The sequence below is a fragment of the Nyctereutes procyonoides genome, unplaced genomic scaffold, assembly GCF_905146905.1.
Source record: "Nyctereutes procyonoides isolate TBG_1078 unplaced genomic scaffold, NYPRO_anot_genome, whole genome shotgun sequence".
In the NCBI taxonomy this organism is placed as follows: domain Eukaryota; kingdom Metazoa; phylum Chordata; class Mammalia; order Carnivora; family Canidae; genus Nyctereutes; species Nyctereutes procyonoides.
In genome coordinates this window covers 6,943,202-6,958,114 of record NW_026575136.1, presented here as the reverse complement: position 1 = coordinate 6,958,114, position 14,913 = coordinate 6,943,202, and the positions used below count along the sequence as shown (strand labels likewise).

General features: G+C 36.6%; 1 protein-coding gene across 1 annotated transcript in view; it reads right to left on the bottom strand.

Annotated features, from left to right (window-relative positions):
- Positions 1 to 14,913, bottom strand: part of LOC129495519 (rho GTPase-activating protein 15) — a 617,088-nt gene that overhangs the window by 128,853 nt on the left and 473,322 nt on the right. The window lies entirely within an intron of this gene.

Genomic DNA, 14,913 nt, shown 5'->3' with positions numbered 1-14,913 from the left:
CCACAAGTGCTTACCAACTCCGCCTAGAAACAACAGACATGTTTGCTTGGGAAGCCTGAGTGAGCTGAGACATTTAAATATTAAAGACCATGAATGCCAAAGTGAAGTTTTTAGGAGAAACGAAGAGACGCTGGACAATGACTTTCTTCTTGTTCACCCTCAGAAGGGAAGTCTGGAATCCTTCTCACCCAAGAAGCGGATGTAGCAGGGTCTGAAAGCAACATCTTTACATACAACTAAAAGGAAGCAAGGCAGGAAAGCATTGCTGCGGATCCATAGCATTTGTCCTTGTAAACGTGCAACATGAAAAGGATTTTGGAATCTGGGCTGAATAAAAAAATAAAGCTAATCATTTTAAACCACCTGGGGGCAAGGGGGAGCGGCGGTGAACTGAAAAGCCTGGTCTCCTGGCCAGAACTTAACAGCTATTTGGTCAACTGGAATTTTGTTTTTTTACTGATGTCTTGGGTTCGCATCCACCATGCCCCCTTGGAGTCAGTTTTATGAAGCAGAGGAGAATCTGCCCCCCAAAATGTAAGAAAAGCTGAGAATTGTCACTGTAGGGAATCTCTGCATGGGCTACTTTGCTAATAGTGTTCATGTCCTTTTAAAATCTTAGCCGAAATCTTTATCAGATCTCTTTTTCTAAATGGACTATTATCTCCAGGGCTGGTAAGTGACGTTCCTGTTCAATAGGATGTTTGCAAAGAGAAGGAAAGAAGGTGGATCTGTTTATTTCAGATGGGCTATTTTCTCCTTTCCTTTCCGTCTTCATTCTTACCTCAGTCATAACACAATAATATGATCCACAACAAAATCAGCGGAGGAGACCTTCTTTCTGCCCTGCAATCATTTTTGATTGATTGTATTTCAACAATTAGTCTTTTATTTGGCTACATACTATTGAAATAGACCGACAGCATCTTAGCAGGCCAGCTTTAAACAGTCAACTGTTAACAATAGCATCAAAAAGGGAGACCTGATGGGGTTTACTGTCACTTTAAAGAACGGGGTTTTCACATTGTTGAAATCTGTCAGATATTTTGAAATGTCCCTCTCACTATGGTGCCACACCCCCTGCGTGCCCTTATAATAAAATTGGTTTTACTCCTGATTAAATCATTTTCTCCCTACCCACTACCATACTTCTCATAATGGACCTGTGCGCTCTACAGCTGGTGTTCTTCCCATGGTACCAATTCTTACTTTATCTTTTAAGCACTTTGCTGCTAAGATCTCATGCAGAGTGCTTATGTTTTGTTAAGAGCTTCATTCTTAGAGAAATAGCTTAACACATGTTCTAAAAATGTTGTACAACTTATTGCTTAAAACACATTTAGAAAATGTATAAGTACTGTAGCTTTGGCACTGAACTTTAAGTGGAAACCTAAACACACACACACACACACACACACACACACGCACATGTGCTCTCACAGACACTACTATCTTTACCAAAAATTTATCAGAAAAGTCCAAGACAAAAATGCCATCTTGGTGCACACGTTCAAGATCGCCAAAGGAAAGTGTTCGGGAGGTAAAAAGGGAATGATTTTATCTGATGCAAGAAAACAATAAGAACAAACAATTGCTTGACCATTGATATTTGTCATCTGCAAATAAATATCAGTTAATTCAAATGATTCTGAAAATGGGATATTTCAATATGCATTAAAAAAAGAAAATTTGCCAATCAATAAATACCATTTGATTGTATCCACTTGAAATAACAAATAATATCAATATTGACTTGTATTACTTAAACCAGCATTCCCACTATGTACTTTTCATTCAAACAACAATACAATGTGTAGCCCTCCACAAATAGCTTAAATAAATAATATGACAGGCAATTGGAAAGAATTTTTTGAACTATAAAATCTAATTTTTATTTTAAGTTTTTTCATGACCAACCTATTTTAAGATTACTTGTAAACCAGAGGGCTTTAAGGAATATTTTCCAAGGCCACTGTGATTTGTCTAAACATGCAGTTATATCCATATACAAAATGAACCAACCAAAATTGCATCTTGATTTTAACAGGTATCATTATAAACACATTTGAATAGACACATATTTGGTAGACACTTTCTAACTTCTCTGCGTGAGTGATGGTAACATCTTACGCTTCTCCCTTTTTTCAGTAGAGCAAGGTTTCTCAACAATAAAGCACTATTAACATTTGGCACTAGCTAATTCTTTGTTGTGGGGGCTGTGCTGTGCTACTAGGATGTTTAGGGGTATCACTGGTCCTAATTCACTAGATGCCAGGAGCACTTCCCAGTGGTGATGATGAAACACCCCCAGATATTGCCAACTATCTCTCTCGGGAGCACAGCATTATCCCCAATTGAGAACCACTAGAGTGAGCCATAAGAATCTATAGAAGTTATCCAATAAATATTGATTTTTGAACATTACCTGAGGTAGACAGAGAACTAAAAAACTACATACACTCATACTGAGATTTCTTTACTAAGAACTTAAGAATTGACTATTATAATGGACAAAGTCAAAACCTTTTATAGAATAAAGTTAATGCGACCACACTCCAGGGTGCTTTGCAACAAAAGCAATAACCATTATTTAGTGCTTACACTATACAGGGACTATGCTATGCGCTTTAGATTCATTATCTAACATAATTGTCTCAATGAGACAGTGAGGTCCATGCTATTGCTATCATCATCTCCATTTTAAAGACAGGGAATATGATGCATGGGTAGATTAAGTAACTCTTCCATCATTGACCAGTGATGAATCCAGAATAAGAAGCCAGCAGACTCCCCCACCCCTCAAAACTACTACATTCAGACTTAATCTTGGCTGGCAGAAGCTGAAAGGGAAAAGGCAAATAAATGCTCATTGTGAGTGGTAGTGGAATGACTATTACTTCAAGATAGTGACTTTTACATTTTATCCCTGAATGTCTTACTCGAGGCTATGTTTTTACCTGTAAACTGTCTGATCTTTTGTAATTATTCATTTATAGAAGGAACAGATTCTTCTATAAACAGATATACAACAAACTGGCAATAAAAAGAAAACTGCATTAGGAAAGGGGCAAGGGCAGGGGCAGGAGCTAACTGTCATGTGGTGATGCGGTGAAGAGGACATGTGATTGCGTGGGAAAGAGATTAAACAAAACACCAGGCCTGGATTTATCACTAATTCACCTGTTTACTTGCTTGTGAAATGAAGATAGTTAGAAGGAGAGTTGTTGTTATCAAATGAGAAAACATATCTGAAAAACATTTGGAAAGCACAAGGAAATAAACATATCCAAGATGCTGCTATGAAGGGAAAGGTGAATCAAAGCTAGAAAGGCAAAATATATAAGAAATTAAGTCAATGGAAATACTAAGCAGACAGCATAAACCATCCTGTTGTTTTAGGAGATTTGCCTCAGTGTGACACAGTTTGTCATATGACATCAACAGAAACTTGAGATGCTGGAGTCCAGTCCTAGGAAGAAGACTGGCTGTATCACGATCTCTCTCAATCCTTACTCTGATAATCGTGCTGATTTCTCCTGGCCCTCTAATTAGGTTTTCTTAAATTTGTTTCGGTCATAGCTTTTGGCTTAAAGCATTTAAACAGAATTGAAGATAGGTCAAGCCCTAGAATCCAAATACTAGAGTTCTTTTATGAGATAACGAAGACATGTATTTACATATTGTATACCTGTATAAGGCCATCTTGAAATGCCCTTTCTTGCAGGGTTTTTTGTGTATTTTATTTATTTTAAGTAAAAATACCTATATCAAGCTACTTATATTTGAAAGAAAAAATAGATAATAACAATTGGAATAGTCCTTCTTAAAATGGAGAATTGAAAGATGGGCCTTTGATAGTGACAACCAGTCCTGGTAATTCCCCAGGAAAAAGGCATGTTTAATAGATCAATCATCACTTTTCTCAGATATTGCTCTGTAGATTGGTATAGCCAGAAGTTGCAATATCTGGTCTCATTTTAACTAAACTCACCATGTTGATTGAAATGTGACTGCGGATAACATGAACTATACAGATGCCACATAAGAGTAGTGACATAAGAATAAGGAGGCACTTCTTTGTGTATTGAAGAACAAGTGCATTTTTACCTTGTAGTTTTTTTCCATGGCCCTTTTAAGGCTTCTTTCCAACTTTCTTTTACTGTTGTAATAAAAAAGAGGAAAAGATATCCCAACTTTCCCAGGATGTGGGGAGAAGAGCTCTGATTTCATTAGTATGGTGACAAGAACCTATTACATTGTGAAACTCTCAGAAAGGATGTGGTATCTGCTTCTAGTGCAGATGACCATTCGGAAACCTTATCTGAAAGGCCCACTGGGTACATGAAAGCCAGAACACAAATGAAAGAGATGCTGGAGGGGCTACCGATCTGAAAATAATAATATGTATGTTTGGCCATAAAATCAAACTAGAAGATTAGTTATTAAAGTGGATAAGACACCCTGTTTATCTACAAGGACATAGCTAATTTTTAGTTCAGCACTTAAAGGAGTGAATCAAAAAGTTGGTTGAATCCTTCAACTAGCTCAACCTTTCCTGTTGTGTTGTTCCCTTAAAGTGGCAGTTCACTCTGATTTCCAGTAGATTAAAGATCTTCCAAATTCTCAAACACAGTGATGTAAACCTTTGTCAAAAGTAGTATCTTTCTGTGCTGCACTCACTATAGCCCTTTCCTACAGCATCTTGGACCTAACAGGAGACTTCAGTGAGGACATTATTTTAGGAAACTTGGCCAAATGGCCAGTTAATTTGTCAGTCCACTTGATGTGTATTAAGTCAACATAGATAGAATAGAGACTAAATACCGGGGCTGTATTGTGTGCTTTTGAAAGTCACAGCTGTTGAGGCTCTTTTATATTCCTCAAACGAGAGGGTTTCACCAAGTGCTTGGAAATATTATTCAAGTGAATATAGACTACGTTCTAGACATTTTGCATCTTATGTATGTTCCCTAGAATAAGATCCTTTTGACCTTGCAGACAAGCAAGAACAAACCCCAAGAATAAACATATCACCTCCAAAATGTGCAGTGTGTCTGTTATGGGCTGAATTGTATCACCCCCATTCATATATTGAAATCTTAACCCTCAGTACCTTAGCATGTGATTGTATTTGGAGAGAGGGCCTTTAAAGAGGTGATTAAGGTAAAATGAGGTCATATGGCTGGACCTTAATTCAATATGACTGATGTCCTCGTACAAAGAGAAGATTAGGACACAGATGTGTGCGGAGGGAAGAAACATGCGAAGACAACGGCCGTCTCCAAGCCAAGCAAAGAGGCCTCAAATGAAAGCAACCCTGCCGACACCCTGATCCTGGACTTCTTGCCTTCCTAGCTGTGAGCAAGTAAATTTCTGTTGTTTTATCCCACTCAACTCTCAGTCTGTGGCACTTTATTATGGAAGCCCTAAAAAATGAATATAATGCCCAAAGGTTTCCATAGAGGAAGATGTCATGTTCTGTCATGTTGTATCTGAACATTTTCCTCATACATGGGCTATGCCACATTAATGAAATATAATAGACAACAGAAACCTGTTTAGGCTATTCCAACTGAATAAAAGAATTATTTAGATTAAGAGAACAGGTTTGGAGCTGGAATTAATTAGATAATAGCTTGCCTACCTAGATTCAATCCAACTGTTTCAAATGATTTGCTCTATAAACATGCAGGGTACTCTCTAGCATGGCTTTTGGACAAAGAGTAAAATTATGATTGCCATTTTCTTACTCATTCTTTCTTTCCACCTACTACTTCTAAAGTGCAAATATTTCATTGCTGTTATAGCCTCAGACACAAAATACTAGGGAACATTTAAAATGTTCTCAGGAAAAACTCAATGCAAGTTAAATCGCTTTTCTATGGCGGTGGTGTCTATCAAAGTAGGAGGAAAGTGGTTTTAAATATGAAACTTTGTACTCCAAAACCAAAGAGGTTTAGTCCTTAGAATTTATCATAGTAACTTCCAAGAAGCTATGAGCAGGCCTCAAGTTAAAAATGGCTACTTTACCGTAAGAGAACATGGTGGCATCTGCATGCAGAGTGGGTGGTTTTGCCACCGGGCCTACAAAATACAGTTTTGTCTGGCCAAATTAGTAATAAAGAGGGAGGAACCAAGGAAATAACCAGAAACTCTCTAAGATACTAAAGCTAAAAACAAAGCAAAACAAGATGAGACAAAAAATACAAGCTTTCATTTCTTAATGGGATGCTTTGGCATGCCGTGTTGGCTTGCTTTCTATGTATTTCATGTTGTGTATATTCCTTTGCAAATCACTTAAGAAGCCCAAGGCATGCAAATATTGTCACAAGCTAATATAAAATATCTTCAGTTGCTTTCTTTGAAGGAAGCAAAATAGCCTTCCACTGTATCCAGCACAGGAACTGGGTCAGGAATGAGATGTCTTATTTTTATTTTTCCTCAGATTTCATTTGAATGTAAATAATAACATAATAAATAGGTACAACTGAAACTTGTGAAGCAAGCACCACAGATGGAAAGTATAACAAATGTGTCACTGCTTTGTGCATTTTTAATTTATAATGGCATACCATAAAACATCTCCCCATCATCATAACTCCATGTATGATGCCACCTTATAAAATGATGTTATTGACATTATGCTTCTCTCCAGGCTTTTACATATTTTTTTGTCTAGGCATCGGAGGAGAGGTAGGCCTGTTCAGTGTCTAACAACAACGCCGCCACCAACAAAAATGAATTGACTTTATTTGTTAGGATCATACATTTAAAAAAAGGATATATTTCATGGTACCAATATATATTTCTTTAATTCCTTTCATACTCAGAGCTTCCAACACTGCTCTTATTTCCATTCAGTCAAAGGCTTTTTGTGCTCTGCAGACACCATACACAATGGTTCATTTTATTTGACCGTCTTCTCCAAACAGATTCTGAATTTGTTTGAATTCCATGGATGATTTCATACATTACATACTCCAAAGGGTAGAGAATCCGTAGGATTACATTTCAACAAAGTCATTTTTGAGTTTCCTTCATTATCGGCTCTAAATTTCAACACCATTGCTATTTGTTCCCTCAAAGTTATATTACATTTGTAAATATCAAACAGAAGGTCAGGTCAAGACATATCTCATAATGATACCTAAGAAATAAATACACCTAAATCCTATAAATCCCCGTCTACAGATAACATTTCTATTGTAGGTATATGCATATGCATACATGTGATTTAAAGTGCTAGCTTCCTCACTGTCTAATAAGAACTGTCAACTCTCCCTCCTAATTTTGCATGAGAATTAAGTGAAGTAATGTACATAAAAGATTTAGTACAGGCTTTTTATAACATTATTAGAAAATTTATTTGGACATTATCTTCTTTGCCAGCCAGACATTGGCGAATGTTTTCAGAATCTAGTACAATTTCTAGCTTTTATTATTCCTTTTACTACATGGTTGGTGTTTGTGGTGTTAGAAACGGTATCATTTAGCAGGAAGACCTGGGCTTTTTGATAGTTTAGAAGTCTTCCATCTGGAAATATTCCATTAGGAAAACAGAAATAAAAGGTAAAACAAAATCTTAACAAGATTAAGAGAGTGCTCCTCTCATTCATTGAAACCATTCAATTCCTAGATCTCAATTAAAGATAAGAAAAACAGGGTGCCTGGGTGGCTCAGTTGGTGAGGCGTCTGCCTTTAGCTCAGGTCATGGTCTCAGGGTCCTGAGGGATCCATCCCTCCATCAGGCTCTCTGCTCAGAGGGGAGTCTACTTCTCCCTCTCCCTCTGTCACTCCCCCTGCTTGTACTCTCTCTCTGTGTCTCTCAAATAAATAAATAAAATCTTTTTTTAAAAAAAGATATCAAAAATGAAGAGAACGTTTTGGCAGTTATTGGGGATAATTTTTCCCCTAAATTATTAATTGATTCATGGGAATAGTTAAATAAATTTTCTATTTTGTATTGCCCAGAGTTCTACAAAGGTACATGAAATCAGTTAGGAGATCTGTAAGTTTTACAATTGCTTACATGAAATTAGACAGACTTCTAGATCTCCATGCATCAGTTTCTTTGTGAAACCACCAAATAACACTATTTTCTTAATTCTGTGTCTCTGTAATATTTTAAGTCCAGAATAATGATACAGATTCTCTCATGAATCTATTATCATAACTGGTTATTTTGTTTGATGTGAATGACAAGTTTTAGAGATTTTTTTTTCCATCCTCAAAAGAGGGACTGCCTATCCAACTCCAAGGGTCTCCAGCTTTCAAAGATATGGAGCATAAAATCACCTTTGTGTCCCTTTCTACCATAACTTTGAGGAATCATAATTCATGCAAATAATTCACAATGTGAGCTGTTTTTATTACAAAGGAGCTATAAAAAGTAGTTGATAAAAATTGTCAAAACACTTGATAATGTAATGCTTGAAAACCTACATTGTTTAATATGAAGAGTGTGGTGCTTATTTCTATTTTAAAATTTTTTGTTTATTTTGAAATGGAAAATGTACTCACACAATTTATAGTTAAAATACATACTGCAAAAGTCTTTCTACTCTATCCCTAGCTAGCCAGTTCACATCCCCATAGAAAACACGTATTATCAATTTCCTATGTATCCTTTTAAAGTCGTTTTCTATACTCAAGCAATATTACCCTCCACCACCACTTAAAACATAAACAGCAATATAATCTATGTACTGCTCTGCATCTTGATTCTTTTCCCTTGCCAATATATCATAGGGATTATTCAAAATCAAGACATAAAGAGCTTCCTTGTTCTTTTTTTAAAGCTGCATATTTAATTTTATGGATGTACTGTAATTTACTTAATCAGTTTTCAATTGTTGAATATTTTGCATAGTGCTAGTGTAAGTTATCTTGTTCTTAGATCATTTATGCCTAAGTATATACCTGTGTGAACAGAACAAATTTTTAGACCCGGAGTTTCTAGATCAAAGATTGTCTGTATATCTAAATTATTGATAGACCTTGCCAAACTGCCCTCATAGCTAGTGCACCAATTATGTTACCATCACAATATTTGAAGAGCATGGTTCATTGGGAACATATATTCATTACTGCCTATCACTCTTCTCAGATGTCTGTAGATAAATTGTGCCTTTAATTGTATAGTTGAAAAAATACTAAATGAAGAATAAAATGAGGAGAAATATAGAGACTTAGACAAAAAATACACATAAAAATCTTGGTTAATGAATTGAAAAGTTTGAATATTTAAATGACAATAACTGGTAAACAATTGATGCTTAACGATACATAACAATAATAACTACAAATAAGAAAATAAGCCCTAATAACAATAACTATTTTCTGTAAGATGAAAACAGAGACAAACCCTAAGAGACTCTTAATCATAGGAGACAAACTGAGGGTTGCTGGGGGTGGGGATGGAATGGGGTAGCCGGGTGATGGACATTAACGAGGGCACATGATGTGATGAGCACTGGGTGTTATGTAAGATTGATGAATCACTAAACCCTACCTCTGAAATTAATAATACACTATATGTTAACTAATTGAATTTAAATTATAAAAATAGTGAAGGGAAAAACAAAAAATAACGGTTTTCTGATGAAATAAGATACTAAATAGAAACAAAGTCAAATTTAAAAAAAAAAGAATGAACATGCCAAAAATAAATGAATGAATGGAATCCCACCATTTACGTCAATTTCAGCAATTAGTAGTATAGAGTTGAACAAATTAAATATTGACCAAATTAATTAGCATATTCATTCATCAAAACACTTTATGAGACACCTACTCGATGTTAATGCTGTGTTAAGTGTAAGAAGTATGAGAAGAAAAGCAATTCTAAGGACAGAACAAGGATTGCAAGAAGTTTAAGAAATGGTATAAAAATCACTTGAAGTCCTGACAATTCTCAAGTTCTCCTTAATATCATTGCTACGATTGTGCTGTCTTTGGAGAAAAAGCTACCCTTTTAATTTTCTATTTGCTTCATGAATACAAAGAAATGCTCAATTAGTCGCTTAATAAGTACCTCTTTAATAAAGATGATGATGATGATGATGATGATGATGATAGCTGTGTAACCTTCCCAAGTCTGAGGGTTTTCTGCAATTACTCTTGTAGAAAGACAGGAAGACATCATTTGCTATGGTCTCAGGTGACCTGTTCAGACTGAGACACATTTCCAAGCAGCCCAGGAGGTTCTGGCCCATAGGAACTTCTCTCTCAGCAAACAGAGTAGAGATGTACTTGGTTAACCTCATCACACACATTCTCTGGTTACAGTGCACACAAAAGTCAGTGGATGAAGCTGGAGTGAGGGATGTGGGAAGTGGAGGCTTCTGCGACCAGGCACTCTGCTCGCTTGCATCTCTTCCACCCTAACAATAAACAAACCTGTGACACTAACTCCTGGGTCTCTGCCAATGTTTTCTGCTGTTACTCAGAGATCTAGGCTGTGAGTCTTGACTTTGGCCTATATTCGGCTTCATTTCAGATCCTGTTTACCACGTTTCTAATCCTCCCTGATAATCCCATCACTCCTGGCACACTCTAAATAATTTAACTCTACTGACTTAACCAAAAAGTTTCTTTGGTATCCCTCCTCCAAACAGGTTTGTTCATACTAATCTTCGTATCCCCAGTGCTTAGCCTAGTGTCTCATGCCTGGTGTGCTCCCTTTTACCATTTATGGATAAAATTGTCCAATTTTAACCTCCATTGACAGGAGAAGCTCTTTGTGGTATAATAATAATGCTGATAACAGTAGGTCTACATACACATACATATACAGCACAATTTTTGTGTTCTCTTTGTTGATTTTTCTCTTTCAAAACACTTAGTCCTGAAGATATAAGTAGGTTGTTCAGTCTCTCATTCATTCACTTATCAAATATTCACTGAACTCCAATTTTGTACTGGGCAGGTTTGCAGCTGCTGGGGTAAAACAATATATAATGGAGACCTGGCTTCTAAGCTCGCAGATATATAGAGGAAATTCAAACAAAAAGAAAAAAATATTACAATAGAACATGGAAAATGTTACTGTATAACTTAGTGTGGATGGCTTTGGGAACATAGCAGATGAGGATCTAGCGTTCCCTAGAAGGTGGCCAAGGGAGGCTTCCCAGAGGAGGTGTCGCATGACGATTACCTTATTTTATGGGCAACTGTATGGACAATGGTGGGGTAGAGGATGGGGAAGAGGGTGGGAAAAGGTATATAAAGAACAGGAGAAGTGACAGTCATGCCTAGGACCAGGGAACACGATACATCTGTGGAACTACAGGTTGCTGGAGCGCACAGATGTACAGGTTCCATATCTCAGATTGCTGAGGATGGAAAGGAAGACACAGGCCAAAACATGAGACCCTTACAATTGAAGTCACCTGGAGGACAGTGGCAGGACAGTGACATTCTAGCAAGGTGTGAGCAGGAGTGAGCAGGAGTGAGCAGGAGTGAGCAGGATAGATCAGAGTGAGCATACAAATGAGCGGTGGGGTGTCCAAGAGGCACCATGAGCAAGGAGCTCAGTTGAGAGGCTCTGCTGTGTTAAAATACTGCATATTCACTGTAGAAAAAATATTTAAAAGGAAGTCAGGAAATAAAAGACATCCAGGTGTATTGATGAAACCATTACAGAGCAGAGAAGGTATAGAAAACTGATGGTTAGGCTTGTATAAAGGATTAAATTTCCAAGACCAATTATTGTGTATCACATCTATCATAGGTTCAGGGAAGTCAAAATATTCTATTTTCCTAAAGTTTAGAAAGACCTGCTGGTAGTTGGAAATGAGAATCCGTTTGGATTATCTGATTAGAGATAAGACTTCAATGGTGTTTCAATATCATGCACTACTTTCCTGACTCTACAAAAGGGAATTACAATTAATTGGATTATGCTGGTCTCCACACGCTGATTGTAAGAAAAGAAAGTATAAAAGTGTAACTATTGCTAACAGGTCATATCTATCATCAACCATGGGATTTGCTTTTTACTTACCAATAAGATTAATTTCTTCTTTACAATCTTTCAATTTGAAGTCGTTTTAATTATAGAGTTTAGAAAATTCAAAGGAAAAAGCAAACCTACTTTCAATGTATTATTAATAATTGACCTCATTTTTTTCATCTTTACGATGAGGGAAAAAGAAATGGATGACTTGTTTATTGTTTAGAAGATTTTTACTTACTTAAGATCCCTTTGCAAACTTTTCTCAATTTTGATTTACTTAAAATGATTTTATGCTGGATATCTGTAAAGTGTTAAGCCTAAGCCTGTGTTTTTGGGATTCACAACGCTGTGGTCTCCATTTTCAGGGAACTTAATATTTAAAAAAGGACTTAAGTCTGCAAAACCCAAACATTATCACATGGCCAAGTGGAGTGTTAGATTAAAGAGATAAACTGCTAGATAACATAATACAGTCTGGCATTTCTCTGGTACTATTGTAAGTGCTTCACATATATGAATTCTTTTTATCTTCACACCAACATATACTATAGGAACTATTATTAGTTCAATTTTAGTGATTGGGAAATGGAGGTCCAGAAATTAAGAAACTTGTCCAAGTTCACTCAAGTATTTAGCTAGACTCCAGTCCATTGGGCTCCAGGCCTGGAAGTCACTCTGCCATCACGGAGTATGGACTGGTTCACTCTGACTGGGGTGCCAGGGGAAGTTTCTCTGAGGCTATGACAGTAAGGTATTCATAGAATGTTGATGACTGAGATGGGTGAAAAAGCATGTTGTAGGTGAAGGTTCTACAAATGCAGACTGGCCATTTCAGTATCACATTGGACATTATCAGAAATGCAAATTATCACACTATACCCCAGACCTACTGAATCAGAATCTCTGAGAGCCTCTATTCTCGCAAACAGAGATGATATGGATAAAAGTTTGATTCTTGGCAAGCAGTCTCTTTATGGGTAGTGCTAAGGTGAGTTATGAAATGTGAGAACTCAAATGTGAGAACTCAGTTTGGAACTTGGTGGAATGCCTTAACTGCCAGGCTAAGAGATTAAATGTATAAATGTTCTCCTTTAGACAACTGAGAACCACCAAAAGTTTGAACTGAGAAATAATGTCATTCAGACTATAGTCTGTGGAGATAAATCAGTTGGGAATATAATGATGCATTTGAGAGATGAGAAGGTAGGAAGATACAAATTAGTTAGGAAGCTATTATAATAGTCCAAGGCCTCATGAAGGCCAGAACTAAGTAGTGTTTATAGAAATGCAAAAATGAGGTTATGTAAGATCTTGAGATTTAATAAAAGTAGTGGTGGTAAAAGGAAAGGAGAATCAAGGACCACTCTTGTTTTTAGCTAAAAGAATGTCGATGTACCAATGCAGCTGTCTTACACTGGACACCTGTAAAGAGTAGCTAGGTTTTTTTTTTGTTTTGTTTTGTTGTGTTTTTTGTTTTTTGTTTTTTTTTTTCATTCAATTTGTTCTCAGCAGTAAGATGTCATGGAGTTTAGTTTGGGTATGCTATTGACATTTTCATGTGGCAATATCTGGTAGACATTTGAGTATTTGAATAGTATTTGTATATCCCCCTTAGGAAAGGGGGATAAAGATTGGATAGGTCAATTTGAGAATTAATTGATAGAAGTAAAAGTTGAATAATAATAACAGTGATGACAAAAGCCATGAGCCTAGCACCTATCATGTACCAGTTACTGTGACAAGCACTTTTTTTTTTTTTTTAAGATTTCATATATTTTTGCATGGGACACACACAGAGAGAGGCAGAGACATAGGCAGAGAAGCAGGCTCCTCTGAGGGAAGCCCAATGCAGAACTTAATCCCAGGACCCTGGGATCTCACCCTGAGGCGAAGGCAGACGCTCAACCACTGAACCACCTAGGCGTCCCTGACAGGCACGTTAAAGACAGGATCTTATGTAGCTTTCAAAGCAACCAAAGTAGTATTATCCACACTTAACGTGTAAAGATCTAAGGACCAGAGAATTTAAGTAATTTGCTTAAGTTCATACAGGAAGTTAATGGCACAGCTGTTTCTAACACTGTCGCCTCACTTGCAAACTATTTTGCAAGACTACCTAAAATAATAAGGGAGGAAAATGGTTGTATAGAAATGGAAAGATCAAGAAGAGAAGAGAGTCATTCAAATTTATCCTGGAAGTGTGAATATAATTATTTTTATATTAGGTTCATAAACAAGCAGCTCTAGACTATGAAATAAAAGAAATACTCAACCAACAACATGGATTCTGGTGTTAATAGTGGATCTCCAGTGATTGGCATCTATACAAATCAGCATGTTTGACAAGGCGGATGCCACTGCCGTTTTGTCTACAGAAGAGTTGCCGTAGTTTTAACTACACTGAATAAGTCACATTTTGTGATTCAAGTCTTCTCTGCTGAAGAATGCCTATTGATGCAAACCCAATGATCTTTGGCGTGTTACTGGTTAATAATAAAGACTATGGTGTAAACCTTATATAAAGGACAAAACACATCTAAAGTTGAGAGGAATGAAACACATGGAATGATAGGTGTTTTCCGGGTTCAATAATTGTATCTCTGCAAACAACAACTTGGCTGGTCAAGTATAGATAAACAGATTTGTTAACGCTCCATCTTAGTCTAAAATATTTAGGGAGACAGTATAAAATGGTGAATATTGGTTAAAGACATAAAATGGTATTAGAAACATTAATTTCTGAAAATCTAGGTTGCATCTCCTTTAATGAATAGAGCTATTTTTAGGGATAGAATAGACATACGTTAATTTGAATGTGGGGTAAGGCTCTTGAATAAACTTCCACGATATGTACCATTTGTAGATTGTATTTATCTACTGAACACACCTTTGTCATGTACTTCTTGGGACTCCTGGGTGGCTCTGTCAGTGAAGCATCCGACTCTTGATTTAGGCTCAGG